At 38.3% G+C, this 21,852-nt stretch overlaps 1 protein-coding gene across 3 annotated transcripts in view; it reads left to right on the top strand.

Moving 5' to 3' along the window:
- The first annotated feature begins 20,553 nt into the window (after nt 1-20,553).
- The window catches only part of CELF2 (CUGBP Elav-like family member 2), a 528,392-nt gene continuing 527,093 nt past the window's right edge, over nt 20,554-21,852 (top strand). For 2 of the 3 annotated variants that reach the window (XM_059912093.1, XM_059912095.1), the window contains exon 1: nt 20,554-20,571. The gene's annotated coding sequence lies outside the window, so the exon portion shown is untranslated. The remainder of the gene's footprint in view (nt 20,572-21,852) is intronic. The other variant, XM_059912097.1, reaches the window with a different exon arrangement.

Genomic DNA, 21,852 nt, shown 5'->3' with positions numbered 1-21,852 from the left:
AGTAAGATGGGAAGGGAGGGAGGGGTGGATTCTGACAACTTTTCCATCCACCTTTAGGCTTGATATTTCTGATAGCAGAGAATTTTGTGTTTCTGTTCTGCTTTGTCTTCTGGGTTTGTTTTTTTTAATGGTTCCAACATATGCATTTTATTTTTGCTTTTTTTTAAAATTTTTATTTTATATTGGAGTGTAGTTGATTTAAAATGTGTTAATTTCAGATGTACAGCAAAGTGATTTAGTTATACATATACATATATCTATTCTTTTTCAGATTCTTTTCCCATATAGGTTATTACAGACTGTTGAGTAGAGTTCCCTGTGCTTTTGTTTTATTTTGTTTTTCTCAAGAAGGATAACCCACACTTCCTTTGATGAAAGTGCCTTTTAAGTCATATTTGGACATCTGATATGACAAGCACTCTGGACCTTTTGCTTATTGTTTATTTTGTCTTAATATAGAGTCTAGAACCAAACAGGCATTCTGTAGCACTTCCCAATCCCACCCCAATTCTGTGCATGTGAATATCTGGCAAGAATAAGATAGAAAATTCTTGAAGGCACTTATTCTGGACATTTTTAATAAGAGGATAAAGCCGCAGTGATTCTCAATGTTGCCAGATCAGCAGTACAGCTCAGTGACTCTACAGATCTATTCCCTTCCTGACCTAAGTACATGTTTTTTTGAAAACGGAGGGAAACACTTCAAAAGCCAAGGAGCTCAAACATCTGTGGCCTCCACTATTTGCAAGGGTTTCTGTGCCTGACACCCTTATCTAGAACCTACACATCAACACAGCTCTAATTAGTTTCACTTGTCAATGGGCATGAAGTTGGGGTTATCACAGACTCCGAGTAACTGTTCCATGTGGGGCTTTGCAGGTTTCAAGAAGCAACACGTCTTCTTAATCCAACTGTACTCTTCTTGAGTCAAAGCAGAAACACTAAGAAATCAAGTGAATCCATCGAAGAAAGCATTTTGGAAAAATTGACCCACTTACCAAAAAAGCCAGTCTTCCATGTCCTTCTCCCTTTGCCAATAAACAGTACCAATTATTGGCAATAAACGGGAAGCCCACATAGTGGTAGTGTTATGTTTTACTCAGCATCTCATCTTGAATGCTCTACTTTCTGGGGGAGAATGTATTCACCTTCCTTTGCCTTCTTGCGGCCACACCATTCAGGTTCTTCATGATGTCAGCTCAGTAAATCTGAGGTTTCCCAGTCATCACGCCTCATCATCTGTGATGAATCGGGCCTGACCCCTAATTTATTTGGGGAGAGAGCAGCAGTCGTGGGTGGAGATGGATGACAGAACTCCAACCACGACTCCCCCTAAGTTGTGTGGCCCCAAAGCGTGTCATTAAGCACTCTGATTTTAAATTTATTTAGTAAATCTAAAGGGCCACTGTGAGGATCGTGAGTGAGAGTCTCTGGATGTGTTTTATCAACTTGAATATCCTACACACGTTTAAGGTACAGTTCTTATCTTTTTTCAGAAAAAATAAGAAATCTCCTTTTCTGAGGGCTTTTCACAATTTCTGATTAGTAACAACTTCTTTCAGTTGGCAGAAAGTACATGTTATGGACTAAATTTTGTCCCTCTAAAAGATATTGAAGTGGTAACCTGCCGTACCTGTGGAAATAGGGTTTTTGTAGGTGATCATGTTAAGAGGAGGACATTAGGGTGAACCCTCATCCAAAAGGACTGTGTTCTTATAAAAGAGGGAAACTTAAACACAGAGACACGACATAAAGAGAGAAGACAACATGAAGACACAGGGAGATGACAGCCGCCTACAAGCCAAGAAATGCCTGAGGTCACCAGAAGCTGGGGGGACACCAGGTGTTCCCTCTCAGTGCTCAGGAGAAACCAGCCTCACCGACACTTTGATCTCAGACTTCCAGCCTCCAGAACTGCGAGACAATAAACTTCTGTTGTTTGAGCTACTCTGTTTGTGGTATTTTGTTACGGCAGCCCCAGGAAACTAATGCGTTATTATTTCCGGAAGACTTGAAGTGCCCTGCAGCTGAAGTTCTAAGCGAGAATCTTTTCAGTCTCCGGCAGGGGTTGTATCTCAAGCAAAATAAGAACTGGAGGTCATGATCTCAAACTTGCTGCCTTTGGATCAATGTTTCTGGGGTTTTAAAGCTCCCAGCTAAGGTTGAGAACCATTGGGAAAGTGTAGGTTCTGAAGTCAGCCATAAGTGAGCTGAAACCACTGCTCCAACATTTAATGGTTGTGCTACTTTGGGCTTGAATTTATTTCCTCATTTGTAAAACAAGATCAATAATACTACGTACTTCATAGTGTTTTCTGTGAACATTAAAAGAGATAAATGCATGTAAAATGTTTGTTCCATGTTGTTATCAAGAATAAAAATGTCCTTTGAACAGGGATCTACTGTATAGCACAGGGAACTATATTCAATATCTTGTAATAACCTATAATGGAAAAGAATCTGAAAAAGTATATATATATATATATATATATATATACAAACATATATACACATGTATATGTGTGTATATATATACGTGTGTATATATACATTTATATATATATACATAAAACTGAATAACTTTGCTGTACACCTGAAACTAACACAACATTATAAATAAACTATACTTCAATTAAAAAAAAATTCCTTCAGACTGTCTACTTAGGGATTTCTGGTCACGTTGGGTGTTTAGAAGAGGCAATATAAAGGACCCTAAGCTATCACATGACAAAAGCACACAGTTGGCCAATATTAAAACTTAGGTCTTTACGATGAGAAGTCTTCAATCACACCTTGTGACTCATCTGGGAGGGAAAAAAAATCCCTATAAAGGGTTGCTTCTTCTAAAAAGAAGTTATAGAGCAGAAATCCTTGAAATATTTCTGCATTTTTCAGTCTGCTATGACAAGTTTTCTATACTCTGTGATTCAACTCAAAGAATGGAAATCAAGTTAGCAGAAAACAAATGGCCTAACCTTATTTTCAAGAGGTCACAGGGAAGTAAGGAGAGGATTGGGGAAATACATTTCCGTACTGATCAGGGAGTCTGCCAGCTCACTTGAAAGGTGCTACAGGAATAAGAAGCATTCTACAATTAAGCAAAGTGAAATCATAAACATAGTGAATTTAACCCATCTACACCCTCTGCCCCTACAGGAAATATTTTCTACTCCTTTTGGTCTTTATTTGCCTGTAAGGATTATGTTATTAAAACACACACACACACACACACACACACACACACACACACACACACACATTAAAAGAAAGGCTATAGAGTAATCTACCCCCACTTTCATAGCAAACTCGTCATCTCAGAAAACTATTTTCGAGTTTTCAAGTGAGTGATTTGTGACACCTATTTTGTAGAGAGAAAGCACGGACAAAACGGGGCAAGAAATACATTATGTGGATTGTGTTATAACTTTAACATGTGTTAAATATTCAGTTATAAAAAGTTCCCCCTTGCATTTGTAATTATAAACTGACATATTCATTTAAACACTGTCAACAAGAAGTCAGAATTCTCACTTTTTAATGCTTCAGTGGGAAGAAAGCCCTTAAGGTTTGATATCACACATTTGAAAAAAAAAATTCTCATTTTAAAGGTTATAGCAAGCCTTTCTTTGAAAATGAATTACACTATTACACTATTTCCTGGTCCAATGTCAGCCTAATAGCTAGGATACACTTGTTTTTATGCTATACTAATTTGAACAATTTTCATTTTCTCTTTTTATGTAATACTTTACAAAACACAACATGCTTCCAATAAAATAGAGGAATTAGAAAAAAGCAATGGCTGGTTAAAAATGAAATCCAGATCTTTCTGTTTTCCCAATTTTCATAAAATTCAAGCTTTATAAACAAGACAAATGGTCAAACAAGCCTGTTTCCAAGAAGCCTCACCCTTTAAACATAAGATACCCAGACAGGGAGGTGTATAAAGATTACTGTGTGTGTGCAGCAGTGATTCTGTAATTAATTTGTTTTGAGCTTTGTGAAAAGCATTCTTTGTCCTTACATAAAGAGAGGGCTTTGTAGTTGTTGCCAGTTATTTTATCATAACCCTCAATCAGCTGAACCTGTTATATTCTTTTCTCCTAGATTGAGTACTGTACTTAGTGCTACATTCTTTTTGCTTTTTTTAACCCCCTTTTGTAAGGTGACTATCCAGAGAAGCATGTGCTGAGAGATGGCACGGCAGCGCTAACAAACCTTAGAGCTTTCTTTTCTGTTTTAAAAGCCATGCCTTTCCAAACAGTTATGGACTGTCCTAATATTTGAAATAATAAGACACTTTGGCCAGTGAACTGCCAAAATTGAACCATCGATGGTCTCTGCCACTAGATTAGAAAATTGCTTAACATTGCCTAACTGTAATTGAAAAGGATGGATATGATTTAAAGGAGAAAAGAAAAATGCAGTTGAAATTATGCCAAAAATGATTAGGGTAAGCTGCAAGAGAGTGAAAAATGAGACAAATTTTTAGACCCCTGTTTTTGAAAGAAGTTTCCAGCAGCTTACAAATAATGATTTAAAAAAAAAAGAAAGAAAAGGAAAGAAATAATGATTTCATAAATAAGGGCATTATCTATAACCATATAGATAGGTGGACATATTTAGACGTACAAGATCAAAGACAAACTTCAAAATAGGACCCTTCATTTGTTTTTTTTAACTATATCTCCTAAAAGGATTACTAAAGGGATAAAATAACATGAGGAGGTCATAGTTTACTGATTATAAAAAAAAAAATACATGGCGAGAACTTAGAAAATAGAAAAGATATGAAGAAAATAAAATTAAAATGATTGAAATTATGCTAATAACTGTATTTTTGTGTATTTCTTTCCAGCTTTTGCATTCCTGTACATAAGTGGGATTGTTGGTAGTCACAAACCTGAAGCTTTTCAGTGTGTTTTGTCTGGTCCGCACAGTGTGTTATGAAACATACATGAAATCTTATACACTGTGTGTATGTATAATCTTAAGTCAAATGAAGTGCAAGAACTGACATTTGGGCCCCACTCTGCTATGGCAAGAATAGATTGGGTGGGACTCCTGCCCTCAGAGGGCTCCTCTCTCCGCCTAGCCACACTCCCCACTCTGAGTGCTCTTCCTTAATGTGATGCTGAATTTCCATCACCAGTAATTACACATCCTTACAGTAGAGATATATTTTTCTGTGCCTGGTCTTCAATAAGAGTGGGAAAAAAGAAAGATGGGCAATGGAGGAAGGAAAGATAATTGCAAAAGAAAAAGCTAGACCAAGTAGGCTGAATGTTTTTGGAAAATCTGGAGAAAGAAAGATTGTTGCATTTTCATAGGTGTCTTCTTTGCTAGCTTTACTCACTGTGATACCTCTGTGGACTTTTGGCAATTAAGTTTACAATCCCTGGTAGCAAAACAAAATATTGATAATACATGATAGACAACATGTTATGCCCTGCCTTTTTCTCTTATTTTATTTTGAAAGTCTTTCAAAGTTATTCCACCAAAATATGGTTTTAATGGCTTCATAATATACCATCTTATAGTTATAACATTGTATGCATATATATTTTAATGTACCTTAAATTGCTGGACATTTAGGTTGCCTCTAATAGTTTATTAATATAATTAGTACTGCACTGAATATCCTTCTACGTAAATCTTAAAAACAAAAACTTTTAGAAGTGAAATTTCTGAGTCAAATAGTAGGAATATTTTTAAAATTTTTGACACATAATTCCAAATTGCCTTCTGGACAACAATTTAAACATTCACTAGCCATATAGCTATATATAAGTGGGCCCTTTTACTTGTACCTTCTTTGGCCATTACATATAGTCATTTAAAGGTATTTACCAGTTTGATGGGTAAAGCACTGTATTTTATTTTAACTTACATTTCCTTGATTCTTTCAGAAATTTTATATGCATATTTTCATTTGAATTTCTTCTTTGGTACATTTTCTGTTTTTGGCATTTGCCCACATTTTTTTCTATCATTGTATCTACAGAGTTTTGCTCTGTTATAAATGCATATATGTTTCTTAACACATTTTTGACTGGAGATATATTACAGCCACAGGCGTTAGTTTCTGCAGAAACCCCCAGTCAATAATGTGTTAATTTGTCTTTCATATTCTAATGTTACGTATGATGTTTTTGATAAATGGATTTTTATGGACTCAAATGTAAAACTTTTCTTCATATTTTTTATAACTGCTTTTACTTAAAATTTTTCCCTTATAATTACTTAAAAACAGAGAAATTATCAAGACAAAGATTTGTCTCCCCTATATTTTCCTCTAATTTTCTGTGGTTTCACTTTTTATATCTAGTTCTTCAATCTGTCTGGTATTTATTTTGGTTTCTGATACAAATTGAGGGTCTAATATTTTTACCTCGATAGAGGTCCCACAGTGTTTTCAAAAGACATTAGTTCAGTAATTATTCCAGTTTCTCCGTTACGTTTTCACCATCATCTATTAGTTTTTCTATTCAAGGAATAATATAATACTGAGGGCCAAATTCTGTTCCAGTGATGCCTTTGTTAAATTTTGTGCCATTGTTTGTGCCATTCTATCGTTGTTGTCTAGATATGTTTTCTTTCCTTCCTACTTTTTCCCCTTTGGGAATATCTCCTTCATAATTGTACTTACATGCATGTAGGTTTTGATTTATACACAGCAAACAGTAATTCCCCTCTGGACTCTGGAAATGCTTGTATGGTTTTTGTTGCCTACACACTCAGAGACTTTTGATCCTTTTCTAAGCTCTTGTAGAGTATGTATAAATGATCCATAGATGAGGGTTAGAGCTGGGGTTATCTTCTCCGATAAAGGAGCAATTCAGGGTGGATGTTTACAAAGGAAAGTACAAAGGCAACTGAGTGGACATTAGTTATATTACTATAGTTATTTAGAAAGGACACTGAAAGAAGTGGTTTCTAAAGGGAGGTGAATGGATATTCAGTGAATCTTCAGTGATCTAAGAATAAAATGATGGTTTCCGCCTTCTGCCTTGATCTATAAATTAAATATGTTCATGGGAAAGCTTTATTTAAATCACAATGCTCATTAATTGTCCAGTTGAATTACATTTATGATTTGAAAAATGCTTTGCCCTTCTTTCTGATGGTCCATTAGAAGATGCCCCTTAGGTTTGGAATGAGAGGGTGACTGGAAAACCAGACCACTTAGTTTCAAATCTTGCCTCTGCCAGCTACTAACTACAGTCATCATTTACCCTCTCTGAGCTTTAGTTTCCTCATCTGTAAAACGAAGATAAAAATAGAGTTTGCCTCATAGGTTGTTACGAGGATTGAGTGACTTAATTTTTGTACATCCTTTAGAACAGTGGCTGGGACATAGTAAGTGCTATGCATTTATTAAATCAAGATTCTTTTCCATTTTCACTTCTAGGCCCTTCTACTTATAGCTATACCAACTGTTTAGTGATTTAAAACACTGCTCAAGCACACTAGGGGAAATTAACTACATTAGCAACCCTTCAAAATATTTTATAATCTAAATGATCTTTTGGGGAATACATTTGGATTTTCATATATTGAGATATCTTAAATTATAGCAAATCAACAGCGGTGTTTTGTTTTCCTTTTGCTATCGTAGAATAAAATAGGAACTAGAGGAAGCAAGTAAAGAGGTGTCACAAGCAAGGACTAATTTCCAAACTTGCCAGTCAACAAAGAATTATTTTCAATGAACTCGAGTCCCAGTTTTTAAAGCATGAGTGTAATTATAAATGATTTTTTAAATTTCTCATTAAATGGTGACTTTAAGAATGTTTGGCATCCGGTGGCTAAGTTAATTGATTTTAATTTTTTATGTTTTACTAGAATAGCTTATTTTTTAATTAATTAATTAATTACTTTTTGGCTGTATTGGGTCTTCGTTGCTGCGCGCGGGCTTTCTCTAGTTGTGGCGAGTGGGGGCTACTTTTCATTGCGGTGCACAGGCTTCTCATTGCAGTGGCTTCTCTTGTTGTGGAGTATGGGCTCTAGACGTGTGGGCTTCAGTAGTTGTGGCTCGTGGGCTTAGTTGCTCCGCGGCATGTGGGATCTTCCTGGACCAGGGCTCGAACCTGTATCCCCTGCATTGGCAGGTGGATTCTTAACCACTGTGCCACCAGGGAAGTCCCGATTAGCTTATTTTTTATCTTTTCATCAACAGTATAAATGGACATAATTTCTATTTGCCTTAGATCATATATGGCTTGGTTCAATACAGGTCCTAAAACTATTCTTTCAGAGTCTGTAGAATTTGTTTCTTATTGTTGTTGAATACTTTTCACCAGTATTCCTCAGACTGTGAAAAGCAGACCAACGCAGGTCTGTGGCTTGTTTGTTTTTTAACAATTAGGAGTAAGAGTTTGGACATGCATAGCAATTTTACAGAGTAATTTTATATCTATTAATCCAATAATTTTTAAAATTGGGGTTTATACTTTGTATTATTTTGCTTTATTTTTTTCTAGTAGTTCAATTTTATTGTATTTTACAAAAATACTGGTCTACAACATATTGGAAATTAAAAAAGAAAAAGAAAGAAACATGGTGCTTCAGCATGGTAAAAAGCCTTACCTAGTAGACAAATGGGAAAATGCTTTGGCATGCTAATGGCTCATTTGATTGCCAAATAAACACTTTATACAATCAATCAATTATCCATCAGTATTTTTTGTAGTTACTACTTTGAATTAAATTAACAAGTTATTAAGTATTTAAACCTGTGTCTTCAAGTAAATTTGTTGCACACTTAATTCCACTTAGGTCTGCTGTTTTTAAGTTGGGGATAATATTGGGCAGCTTATCTTTTTCTCTGATCCCTAGGCGGAATTCCTGGTTAGGCAGTCCTTCATAAGCAGAAGTTGACATTGTTTCATTGACTGGAAACTTGACACTTGTGTTTGACTTCCCTCTAAAACTCAGTTTCCCCTCTTAAAAAGCAGTGAGGAGTCCTGTCTTGAAGCACACAAACACCAGAGTAATCTGAAATTGCCATTGAAAGAAAAAACAAAACCAAAAAAATGATAATGGGATCAACGTTGCAGGTTTTATTTCCTGGCCTGAGCTACAGGGACCGTCTGAACAATACATCTTTTTTCTGGGCATCCCTTTGTCCCGCTTGCTGCGAGCCGTGAGTGCTAACAAAGCAGACTGGAAATTAAAAGAAGGACATTACACAGCTTTAAAAATCACATCTTCTGTGGCAGTACAGGAGTTAAAGCTTGAATTTTTTTTTTTTTTTTTTTCCCACTTTATGGCCAAATTTGGCCTGTGATGCCTTTGAACGGCATGAAAAGCTGCTGGCTGGGTGTGAGTCTTCTCCCCTCTCTTCCTTTCTCACTTTTAAAATATGCCTGGCAGAGAGTCAGCCCTCCCCTCCCCCTGCTTTAATCCATTTTGCCCTCCTGTTCAGCTGACTAAGAAAGACTCCAAATGAGAAAAAGCATTACTTCCCAATTGTTAAGAGGGCTTTTACACCAGTAGAAAATATTCAGTACATATGTAGACCCTGAATAACACATTTGGTCTTTCCTTCTATTTAGCAGGTTTTGTAGCTCTCTCTTCAGAGACCCTTTAGAATTTTTTTAGTTTCCATAATAGCAATTTTTTTTTTAGTGTCCCATAATAGCAATTCTCCAATCATTGATGAGGCACCAAAACATATATCTTTGTTCATAGACTTTTCATTGTATCAGGTGTTGGGAGCTAAACACGAAAGCACTTGAAATTCCATTAAAGTTACATTCATTTCTTAAAAAAAAAGAAAACCCCACCATCTTTGGAAGTTGGTCTCTGTAGACCTTGCTAGTGTAAGGATATGTACAAGACACATTTTACGTAACCGAAGATTAATGGTTAACTGTTTCAGGTGCAGATTTTGTACAGTAGGAGCTGATGCTTGCTGGGTGCAAAAACAAGAGGACACAGCAACTGTGTTATCTGCCAAGTCACTCTGTATAAAATAAATATAATATAGAGATGCTCCCAAATTTTACAAAATGTCAGCTTTGGTGCTTCTGAACATATCAATGTTACCAACACTTAAAAATGCAGTCAACTTGCCAGTCTTGAGACAAGAAGGGTGCCTGGCACTTTCTAATTTCCAACGTTGGAAGATACAGGCATTCTTGCATCATATCACTGTTTGTTGAGAAAGCAACCTCAAATGGGGCTTTTTATGTTTGACTTATAACACATAAGACAGTAAAGATGCTTTAAGAACATTTCAGTAAATGCAATTTGATGCCTGGTTGTCAGGGAGGAAGAAAACTTTCCTCTACCCTTCTAGGTTCTTCTGGCTGGTCCAAGAATTAAATTAACGTGAAATAGATTAACAGGAGAAAATAGAATTTAATTCTGCATGTATGGGAATTACATGTACCCAAGAGGGTCAGAGACAGAAAGGTAAAATGAGGCTTATATGCCATCCTGAGCTAGGGAATGGGATGGGGCCTGGGGCTTCCAAGGACAGGAGGGCCATTCACAGGATGATAAGAAGAGCACATGTCTGGTAATTAGATGTTTGCCCTGCCATATAGATGAGGCCACTTAGATAAAATGTATCTCTGGTAATAATTATTTTTCTAGGAAAAATCCCCAATTTAAATTCTTCTAGGTAGTTGAAGGATGGGCAGTAGTGTCTCCTTAGCTTGTGGGGTCTTGATTGCCTTTAACTCAAAATAATCCACATCCTAGGGAGGACTGTTCTGAACCCCGACATAGCCAGTGACATCAGGGTGCCTTTACAGACCTCCATAAATGAAAAATAATCATCACCATGATGTTGCTCTTTTTATTTAAAAGTCAAATCGATAGCTACTGGGAAGCAGCTGCATAACACAGGGAGATCAGCTCAGTGCTTTGTGACCACCTAGAGGGGTGGGATAGGGAGTGTGGGAGGGAGGGAGGCACAAGAGGGAAGAGATATGGGGATATATGTATATGTACAGCTGATTCACTTTGTTATAAAGCAGAAACTAACACACCATTGTAAAGAACTTATACTCCAATAAAGATGTTAAAAAAAAAAGTCAATCTAGCATACAGTTGCCAGATTTAGCAAGTAAAAAGGACTTATTTGCTAAATAAGTCCTAAACTGAAACAGGACTTAAAGTGTCAGTTCAGATAAAAAGCAAATAATTTTTTAGTATATGTATGTCCCATGCAATATTTGGAGGGGGCATACTTATACTAAAAATTTCATCCTTGTGTCTCAAATCCAACTTTAACAGAGAGTACGGCATTTATCTGGTGACCCCTGTCTATCATCATTGCTATGAAAACAATGCAAAGCTGGATCCAATTTCCAGGGTCAAGAACAAGAGCTAGAGTCTCTGAGTTCATTCCATCCGCCAACTTGAAAACTCTGGCACATCACCAAGACCATGGAAGCTTCTTCTACAGAAGTAGAATGTATTTTCCAATCAGTCATTTGAGTTTCTTAAAGGGAGAGAGAGCACCAACATCTGAATTATAGGGGTCCCAGAAGAAGAAGAGAAAAAGAAAGGGACTGAGAAAATATTTGAAGAGATTATAGTTGAAAACTTGCCTAAAATGGGAAAGGAAATAGTTAAGTCCAGGAAGCACAGAGAGTCCCATACAGGATAAATCCAAGGAGAAACATGCCAAGACACATATTAATCAAACTATCAAAAATTAAATACAAACAAAAAATATTAAAAGCAGCAAGGGAAAAACAAAAAATAACATACAAAGGAATCCCCATAAGGTTAACAGCTGATCTTTCAGCAGAAACTCTGCAAGCCAGAAGGGAGTGGTAGGACATATTTAAAGTGATGGAAGGGAAAAATGTACAACCAAGATTACTCTACCCACCAAGGATCTCATTCAGATTTGATGGAAAATTAAAACCTTTACAGACAAGCAAAAGCTAAGAGAATTCAGCACCACCAAACCAACTTTACAACAAATGCTAAAGGAACTTCTCTAGGCAGGAAACACAAGAAAAGGAAAAGACCTACAATAACAAACCCAAAACAATTACTAAAATGGTAATAGGAACATACATATTGATAACTACCCTAAATGTAAATGCATTAAATGCTCCAACTGAAAGACACAGACTGGCTGAATGGATGCAAAAACAAGATCCGTACATATGCTGTCTACAAGAGACCCACTTCAGACCTAGGGACACATACAGACTGAAAGTGAGGGGATGGAAAAAGATATTCCATGCAAATGGAAATCAAAAGAAAGCTGGAGTAGCAATTCTCCTATCAGACAAAATAGATTTTAAAATAAAGACTATTACAAGAGACAAAGAAGGACACTACATAATGATCAAGGGACCAATCCAAGAAGAAGATATAACAATTATAAATATGTATGCACCCAACATAGGAGCACCTCCATACATAAGGCAAATGCTAACAGCCATAAAAGGGGAAATCGACAGTAACACAATCATAGTAGGGGACTTTAACACCCCACTTTCACCAATGGACAGATCATCCAAAATGAAAATAAATAAGGAAACACAAGCTTTAAATGATACATTAAACAAGATGGACTTAATTGATATTTATAGGACATTCCATCCAAAAACAGCAGATTACACTTTCTTCTCAAGTGCTCATGGAACATTCTCCAGGATAGATCATATCTTGGGTCACAAATCAAGCCTTGGTAAATTTAAGAAAATTGAAATCATATCAAGTATCTTTTCCAACCACAACGCTATGAGACTAGATATCAATTACAGGAAAAAATCTGTAAAAAATAAAAACACATGGAGGCTAAAAAATACACTGCTTAATAACCAAGAGATCACTGAAGAAATCAAAGAGGAAATAAAAAATACGTAGAAACAAATGACAATGAAAACACGAAGACCCAAAACCTATGGGATGCAGCAAAAGCAGTTCTAAGAGGGAAGTTTATAGCAATACAATCCTACCTTAAGAAACAAGAAACATCTCAAATAAACAACCTAACCTTACACCTAAAACAATTAGAGAAAGAAGAACAAAAAACCCCCCAAAGTTAGCAGAAGGAAAGAAATCATAAAGATCAGCTCAGAAATAAATGAAAAAGAAATGAAGGAAACAATAGCAAAGATCAATAAAACTAAAAGCTGGTTCTCTGAGAAGATAAACAAAATTGATAAACCACTAGCCAGACTCATCAAGAAAAAAAGGGAGAAGACTCAAATCAATAGAATTAGAAATGAAAAGGAGAAGTAACAACTGACACTGAAGAAATACAAAGGATCATGAGAGATTACTACAAGTAACTATATGCCAATAAAATGGACAACCTGGAAGAAATGGACAAATTCTTAGAAAAGCACAACCTTCTGAGACTGAACCAGGAAGAAATAGAAAATATAAACAGACCAATCACAAGCACTGAAATTGAAACTGTGATTAAAAATCTTCCAACAAACAAAAGTCCAGGATCAGATGGCTTCACAGGCGAATTCTGTCAAGCATTCAGAGAAGAGCTAACACCTATCCTTCTCAAACTCTTCCAAAATATAGCAGAGGGAGGAACACTCCCAAACTCATTCTACGAGACCACCATCACCCTGATACCAAAACCAGACAAAGATGTCACAGAGAAAGAGAACTACAGGCCAATATCACTGATGAACATAGATGCAAAAATCCTCAACAAAATACTAGCAAACAGAATCCAACAGCACCATAAAAGGATCAAACACCATGAGCAAGTGGGGTTTATCCCCGGAATGCAAGGATTCTTCAATATACGCAAATCAATCAGTGTGATACACCATATTAACAAATTGAAGAATAAAAACCATATGATCATCTCAATAGATGCAGAAAAAGCTTTTGACAAAATTCAATACCCATTTATGATAAAAACTTTCCAGAAAATAGGCATAGAGGGAACTTTTCTCAACTTAATAAAGGCCATATATGACAATCCCACAGCCCACATTGTCCTCAATGGTGAAAAACTGAAACCATTTCCACTAAGATCAGGAACAAGACAAGGTTGCCCACTCTCACCACTATTATTCAACATTGTTTTGGAAGTTTTAGCCACAGCAATCAGAGAAGAAAAAGAAATAAAAGGAATCCAAATTGCAAAAGAAGAAGTAAAGCTGTCGCTGTTTGCAGATGACATGATACTATACATAGCGAATCCTAAAGATGCTATCAGAAAAGTACTAGAGCTAATCAATGAATTTGGTAAAGTAGCAGGATACAAAATTAATGCACAGAAATCTCTTGCATTCCTATACACTAATGATGAAAAATCCGAAAGAGAAATTAAGGCAACACTCCCATTTACCATTGCAACAAAAAGAATAAAATACCTAGGAATAAACCTATCTAAGGAGACAAAGGACCTGTATGCAGAAAATTATGACACTGATGAAAGAAATTAAAGATGATACAAACAGATGGAGAGATATACCATGTTCTTGGATTGGAAGAATCAACATTGTGAAAATGACTCTACTACCCAAAGCAATCTACAGATTCAGTGCAATCCCTATCAAACTACCACTGGCATTTTTCACAGAACGAGAACAAAAACTTGCACAATTTGTATGGAAACACAAAAGACCCCGAATAGCCAAAGCAATCTTGAGAAAGAAAAACGGAGCTGGAGGAATCAGGCTCCCTGACTTCAGACTACACTACAGAGCTACAGTACTCAAGACAGTATGGTACTGGCACAAAAACAGAAATATAGATCAATGGAACAGGATAGAAAGCCAAGAGATAAACCCACGCACATATGGTCACCTTATTTTTGATAAAGGAGGCAAGAATATACAATGGAGAAAACACAGCCTCTTCAATAAGTGGTCCTGGGAAAACTGGACAGCTACATGTAAAAGAATGAAATTAGAACACTCCCTAACACCATACACAAAAATAAACTCAAAATGGATTAAAGAGCTAAATGTAAAGCCAGACACTATAAAACTCTTAGAGGAAAACATAGGCAGAACAGTCTATGACATAAATCACAGCAAGATCCTTTTTGATCCACCTCCTAGAGTAATGGAAATAAAAACAAAAATAAATGGGACCAAGTGAAACTTAAAAGCTTTTGCACAGCAAAGGAAACCATAAACAAGATGAAAAGACAACCCTCAGAAGGGGAGAAAATATTTGCAAATGGAGCAACTGACAAAGGATTAATCTCCAAAATTTACAAGCAGCTCATGCAGCTCAATAGCCAAAAAACAAACAACCCAATCCAAAAATGGGCAGAAGACCTAAATAAACATTTCTCCAAAGAAGATTTACAGATTGCCAACAAACACATGAAAGGAAGCTCAACATCAGTAATCATTAGAGATTTGCAAATCAAAACTACAATGAGGTATCACCTCACACCAGTCCGAATGGCCATCATCAAAAAAATCTACAAACAATAACTGCTGGAGAGGGTGTGGAGAAAAGGGAGCCTTCTTGCACTGTTGGTGGGAATGTAAATTGATACAGCCACTCTGGAGAACAGTATGGAGGTTCCTGAAAAAACTAAACATAGAACTACCATATGACCCAGCAATCCCACTACTGGGCATATACCCTGAGAAAACCATAATTCAAAAAGAGTCATGTACCAAAATGTTCATTGCAGCTCTATTTACAATAGCCAGGACATGGAAGCAACCTAAGTGTTCATCAACAGATGAATGGATAAGGAAGATGTGGCCCATATATACAATGGAATATTACTTAGCCATAAAAAGAAATGAAATTGCATTATTTGTAATGAGGTGGATGGACCTAGAGTCTGTCATACAGAGTGAAGTAAGTCAGAAAGAGAAAAACAAATACCGTATGCTAACACATATATATGGAACCTAAAAAAAAAAAAATATGGTTCTGAAGAACATAGGGGCAGGATGGGAATAAAGGTGCAGACCTACTAGAGAATGGACTTGAGGACATGGGGAGGGGGAAGGGTAAGCTGGGACAAAGTGAGAGAGTGTCATGCACATATATATGCTACCAAATGTAAAATTGATAGCTTGTGGGAAGCAGCCGCATAGCACAGGGAGATCAGTTCCATGCTTTGTGACCACCTAGAAGGGTGGGATAGGGAGGGTGGGAGGGAGGGAGGTAGACGCAAGAGGGAAGAGATATGGGGATATATGTATATGTGTAGCTGATTCACTTTGTTATACAGCAGAAACTAACCCACCATTGTAAAGCAATTATACTCCAATAAAGATGTTAAAAAAAAAAAAAAGGGAGAGAGAGACCTTACCCACTTGAGGAGAAGGAAAGAGCTGGCAAATAAGAAAAAGAAAAATCTGGAACAAGCAGGAGAAAGAATCTTTATCAGGAAGTAACAGAATTAGGACTGAGTAAGCTTGAAACAAGATTTTCTAAAATAAAAAAACAAACAAACAGGATAATTGGATTCCTAGGAATCAGAAATTAGAGACAAACATAGAATGAAAAAAGGACGTAAAATGTTATTTTTTTCCCTAGCAAGGTTGTGTTATTTTTGTTTGTTTTTTTGTTTTTGATTTTTTTTCTGTTTTTAATTCCTGACTATCAGGAAGTTAGACATTTTCTTGGGAGATGAATTTCCTGAGACATCATACCTGTCTTTCTGAAGCTCTGTTCAGTAGTTGGTCTAACTTCTGACTGATGGAGAATGCTTGTTTTCTTTCTTTGGCTACTTCACACCCAGGTGCTTCCTGTTTCTCTATAACATAAGATCTTCACCTTTGGCTTCAAGGTCATGGCCCTCAACCCGTGAAAAGTCACCCGGGATGCTATATGACTGGGGTAAATTTTACACTTGCTGACTCTCTATCAGCATTTCCTGCCTAGGTCTGGTGTGACATGCAGATTCTTTGGCTCCTGCTCTTGTCTCTTCACTGAGATTCCGTGGTTCAGTTTCTTCACAGGTGACTCTAATCACCATACTCATGGAAACCACAGGCTCATAAGGTTTGGGGCTGGAGGTTTTGTTTGTTTGGATGGAAGAGGTCCAAAGGGGGCATTGCTTTTTGTTTGGATTTGGATTTTGGTTTTAGTTTCTGTATGTGGGAAGAGGGAAGGATATCGCAGAAATTTTAGTTATATGAAAAGGAAAACTACGAGTCTTGTCCCTGGTAATAGTGGGACAATTTAAGAATGTTGCTTTATATGGATGACATTCTTTTTTAACACATAGGGACCATTCAGAAGAGCCAACCATTGAAGAGTCATTATAAGCAATAATAAAAAAATTTCATTTTTTAAAGGCATCAGTTTATCAAAATATGAGGAAAAGAACCCAAAATTAAATCTTGTAATTCATATAGTGACATGGAAGAAAATTATATTTGGGGGCAAAGTTTCTCAAAACTAAATTTAACCTTTGAGTTTTACATATAGAAAGTATATTGTTGCTTTTCCTGAGCTAAAGATGAATAGTTGGCCAAGTTTTGAACAGGGCAGTATCTTGTTTGTTCATTTTTACTGGTCTCCCTCATAGCTGAAGGTGAATGAATCTTTCTGATGGCCTTTTTCTTGGTAGGCAACGGATCCATTTGATATAAAGCTGTTCAGAATCAGGAACAGAATGCTTAGGGGAGAGAGGAAAAGAAAATTCGCACTATATACAGCATGGAATTAATCTCCAGTGTATGTAAGAAAACACTTGTTCCTCAAAATTAAGAAAGTTAAGAGCAAAATCTTCAGCCTGTATTGGACTCAACACAGCCTTTCAAAGATTGTCTATCACCAAATACTTTCAGGAAGTGTATTTCAAAGCATGTCCTCCTGAATGCTAGGGTTTCCTAGGGGCACCTTAGAAGAGGAAGCAGGAGCCTCATGCAGTCTTATCCACCCCTAACCTGATCCCAACCCTAGTCCCACCCCAATACAGATGAACCCTATTTGTGTATTCCTCTCTGCTGGAGGAAAGGAGTGCCCTGTGTGGTTGATCACGTGGGGTCCAGTGGGCGTGGCTTCTGGGTACCACACCTCCCCCTGCTGAGGACTAGCCCTGTGAGCCCAAATTTGCATGCCCAAATGTCCTCACCTGCATTAACAAAACAGTGGTGCTTCTGGTAACTTACTTTGTAAACAACTTAGTCACAAGGGCTGAACAAGCTAACACACCTAAAGAAATTAGTCCCAGTAATAAACTTTCACTAGTATCTGTTTCTGCACTTGGACTTGGGACAAGGTTTCATCCAAAGGAAAGTTTCTACTGCCTTTAAAAAGTTTTTGGAAGGACTACTGCTTTAAAACATGATTTAATAATTGAGGAACATGCTTTTGTCCTTTTGTCCTTTGGCCAAAAGCCAAGTCCCTCCCCCTTTTCACCCATTAACCCTGAACTCCAAGGGTTAAGGATCCATTCCCCCTTCTTCTCCAGATCAGAATCTCAGCAGCAGAGCAGTGGGTTAATATATAAAAATGATATCATTGTAGTCACAGAAACTATTTCATTATAATCTTTTGTTTTTTCCTGCTAACTTTCTAAAGGGAAAAACAGCTTATTAATTATCTAAGCATTTGGAACTCTTTGCAGGTACACGTCCCACAAATGCTATTATTATCACCCACATTTGGTGAGGTACTTGGGGATTACAAGTGTCATGTAAATGTTTACACATTATTATACTGTGACCCAAGATCCACAGTGGGACAGCAAAGACAGCCCAGGAAGGAGCACGAAGCCCCAGAGAGGCAATGGTTTTTGGAAAAGGTATGAAATTCTCTTTGTTTAGCATAAGGAGAGTTGTACTTCTGAGGAGAGTCATTTACAGCCATTAGGGAAAGTATGTATGACTGTAAAAGAGACAGCTGAGGGTTTGCTGCATATTTTCAGACAGAAGGGGGTCCTTCAAGAAAAGGGGTAACAGGGAAAGGATTTAAAATGCTGTGAGGGGCATTTCGAGTTGACTGGAAGAACTTCCTGACAGTAAAAGCAGCATGCTTCCAACAGCTGTCACCACATCTTTCCCTCTGGAGACTCTCAGGAAAGAAGAGATTCTTTTTCTTGGTAAGCTCAGCCTAAAGGCAAGAAATTGGAACCCATCCTCCTGGCTGACCATTTGAGGTAGTAAGGTCACTGCAGAACATTGAATGGCACTGTGTTCTCTTTAAATCTGGACTCTGCTTGTGGCGAATGTCTTGGTTGGTGCCGGTGTGTCCTTAACATCCCCTAACACTCACTCTCTACACTCTTTTCATCCAAGACAAAAAGATTTACAACCGGCCATGTGTCCAGGCACAACAATCATTGTTTTGTTAGACCAGGGAGGCTGATCTTCCATTTATGGTGATGGTCTTAAAATTACCTTCTAAAATAAGTGTAGGAAAAAGAGGAATTGGATATAAAGAGAGTAAAGGTCCTATCATGTTAAGCTCATGTGGCATGCAGGTGTGAGGAAAATCTGAATGACCTGGGAGGTCATGGAGACCCCTATGCCAGGTGATTTCAAGGTCTTCTAATGCCAGGATCCTGGGAGGACAGGGTGGGGAGGGGCTTCAGTAGTAGAGTCTTATTACCTAGAACCTCGGAAAGCATATGCTAGCATATGCTATGAGGCAGTGCTTACAAAAATAAGAAACCCATACAGTCACAAAAACCTACATCAGCACACAGACCAGTCTAGAGGAAAACATTTCTGCTCTGGATATTGTTTGCAACATCTGTGCACGGTTTCAGATGATTGTTGAAAGGATGTTCAGTTTTAAATAAAGGACAAAAGATATACAAGTTGAGGGAGAAAAGCCCACGCCCTTTTCTCTTAATGCTTGGAGAGATTCTACATTTCCCCCTCTTCATGTTCTTTTAAATCCCGAGAAAGAAAGAAAGGAGGGGGGAAAAATAGCAGTGTAACAAATTCCCTGCCAGAAAGCACACAGTAAATTCTAGCTTGTTAGCAGGCCAGTTCCAAATGATTTCTAAAAAACAAATCCTAAGAGTCATGTAGTTACAGCCTCTGAGGGAAGCTGTAAGCCCGACGCTGGTGTCCCAGAACCCAAGCCACCAAAAAAAAAAAAAAAAAAAAAAAACGGGAAAAAAGAAACCTAACCGGTCTTCTGACAGGAATATGAAAGCAAAATCTCACGAGGATGCCCCAGAGGAGGAGAAAGCTGCAGCTTGCAGTAATCTGTAAATGATTGCTGTTAAAGTCTGGAGGCTTCAGGCTTGATCTGTTTGTTCCAAAAGCAAGCCAAGGAGGACAGTGTTAATAAAGAGAGATTTAACTGAGAGCTGTGCTTGGAATAAAGTGGGCTACAAAAAGGTCAAATGTGATCAGTTGGAGCAGATTACAAGGGCTTTAAAAGGTGGTGTGGAGAAATGAGCCGGGGCTGGGGAGTAATCTAGCGCAAGATTGATTAGGCCGTGGGCGTGGAGAAAAGCCAGGACAAGTGCTTATCAATCCTAGAAGGAGGAAGAGCCGCGCGTGCAGGCGCCCGGTCGCTCCGGGCCTGAGCCGAGCAGCCGGCGGCCGCTTCCTTCCCCCGCATCCCCTCCCCGCGCCCCCTCCTCTCCGGACTGGATCTGCCTTCGGCCGCCCTTTAGACAATGGTCTCCTTAATCTCTGACTTGGATCCACTCAAAGACTGGAAAGTTTTAAGGTAGGCCTGCTTTTCTTTCTCTCTCGTCGCTGTTACCGTTCACGGCCAAGTGCTTCCCCCGCCCGCACCCCAATTACGGCGCGTGGGATGCTGCGTGCAGTGCCAGGGGTGGGTGGCAGGGACCGCCGGGTCCGCTTAGCGGGATGCGCCGTGGTGATGCGGAAACAACTTCCAGCGGATGTGGAAAGAGGGGCGGGAGAAGTCCTCAGTTTCACTCCCTCAGGGGAAGGCGGTGCATTTTAATGAGAGTTTGTCTTACTGAAATGATTCCTCACATTGGCTGACTCAGGGAGCCAGTTATACTTATTATTGCGTTCCATGGGGCCCTGAATCCATCAGAGGGGATGTGGGAAACTTTCTGGGACTTCAGATAAAAAAGCGAACTTTCCAGAAGACTATTCCTTCCCCTCTTGTAAGAGGGTCTGTGGAAATGCGGTTTCCTCCTGTGACCTCTCCTTCCCACCCCCAGGCCTAATTTGGAAATGCTGGTCCTATAAAAACTCAGCTGACCTCGGAAGGGAATGAGTAGAGTTTCTGAAACAAGGTCGTTCTCTGAATGCTCCTGAAAAGGTGAACTCAGACCTCTTCATGATTCAGAGACCCAGAAAAATGAGAACTCAAGGACCTCAAAGTGGCGAAAGTTCATGCATTTCCTCCACTTGGGTCTAAGCTGACTCCTTCCATAGAGTTCACAATGCCTTCCTAGGTCTAACTTAACACTGAAGGGTATTTCCCAGCCAAAAGCACTTTGGGCAATTTTTAAAATACAAAAATGTTAAATGGAGGAGTTTTTATGAAAAGTGGTTTAACACAATGGCATGTTGTCCCGAATACCTACTCCCAAACATGATTCCATTGGAACTAAACCAAGACCCAAAAAGTCACCTCTTTTTCCTGACATCTTGTATTAATTGGCTATTACTTATTTCCCTGAGTTCTGCCTTAGTTTTTTTTTTTTTTTTTTAAAGAGATTGGAGTTTATTTATTTATTTATTTATTTATGGCTGTGTTGGGTCTTCGTTTCTGTGCGAGGGCTTTCTCTAGTTGCGGCAAGCAGGGCCCACTCTTCATCGCGGTGCGCGGGCCTCTCACTATCGTGGCCTCTCTTGTTGCGGAGCACAGGCTCCAGACGCGCAGGCTCAGTAGCCGTGGCCCACGGGCCCAGTCGCTCCGCGGCATGTGGGATCCTCCCAGACCAGGGCTCGAACCCGCGTCCCCTGCATTGGCAGGCAGATTCTCAACCACCGCGCCACCAGGGAAACCCAGTTTTTTTTTTAATTG

Source organism: Balaenoptera ricei, chromosome 2 (assembly GCF_028023285.1).
Source record: "Balaenoptera ricei isolate mBalRic1 chromosome 2, mBalRic1.hap2, whole genome shotgun sequence".
Classification (NCBI taxonomy): Eukaryota; Metazoa; Chordata; class Mammalia; order Artiodactyla; family Balaenopteridae; genus Balaenoptera; species Balaenoptera ricei.
Note: the sequence above shows the minus strand (reverse complement) of the source record. Positions and strands in the feature narration are given on the sequence as shown.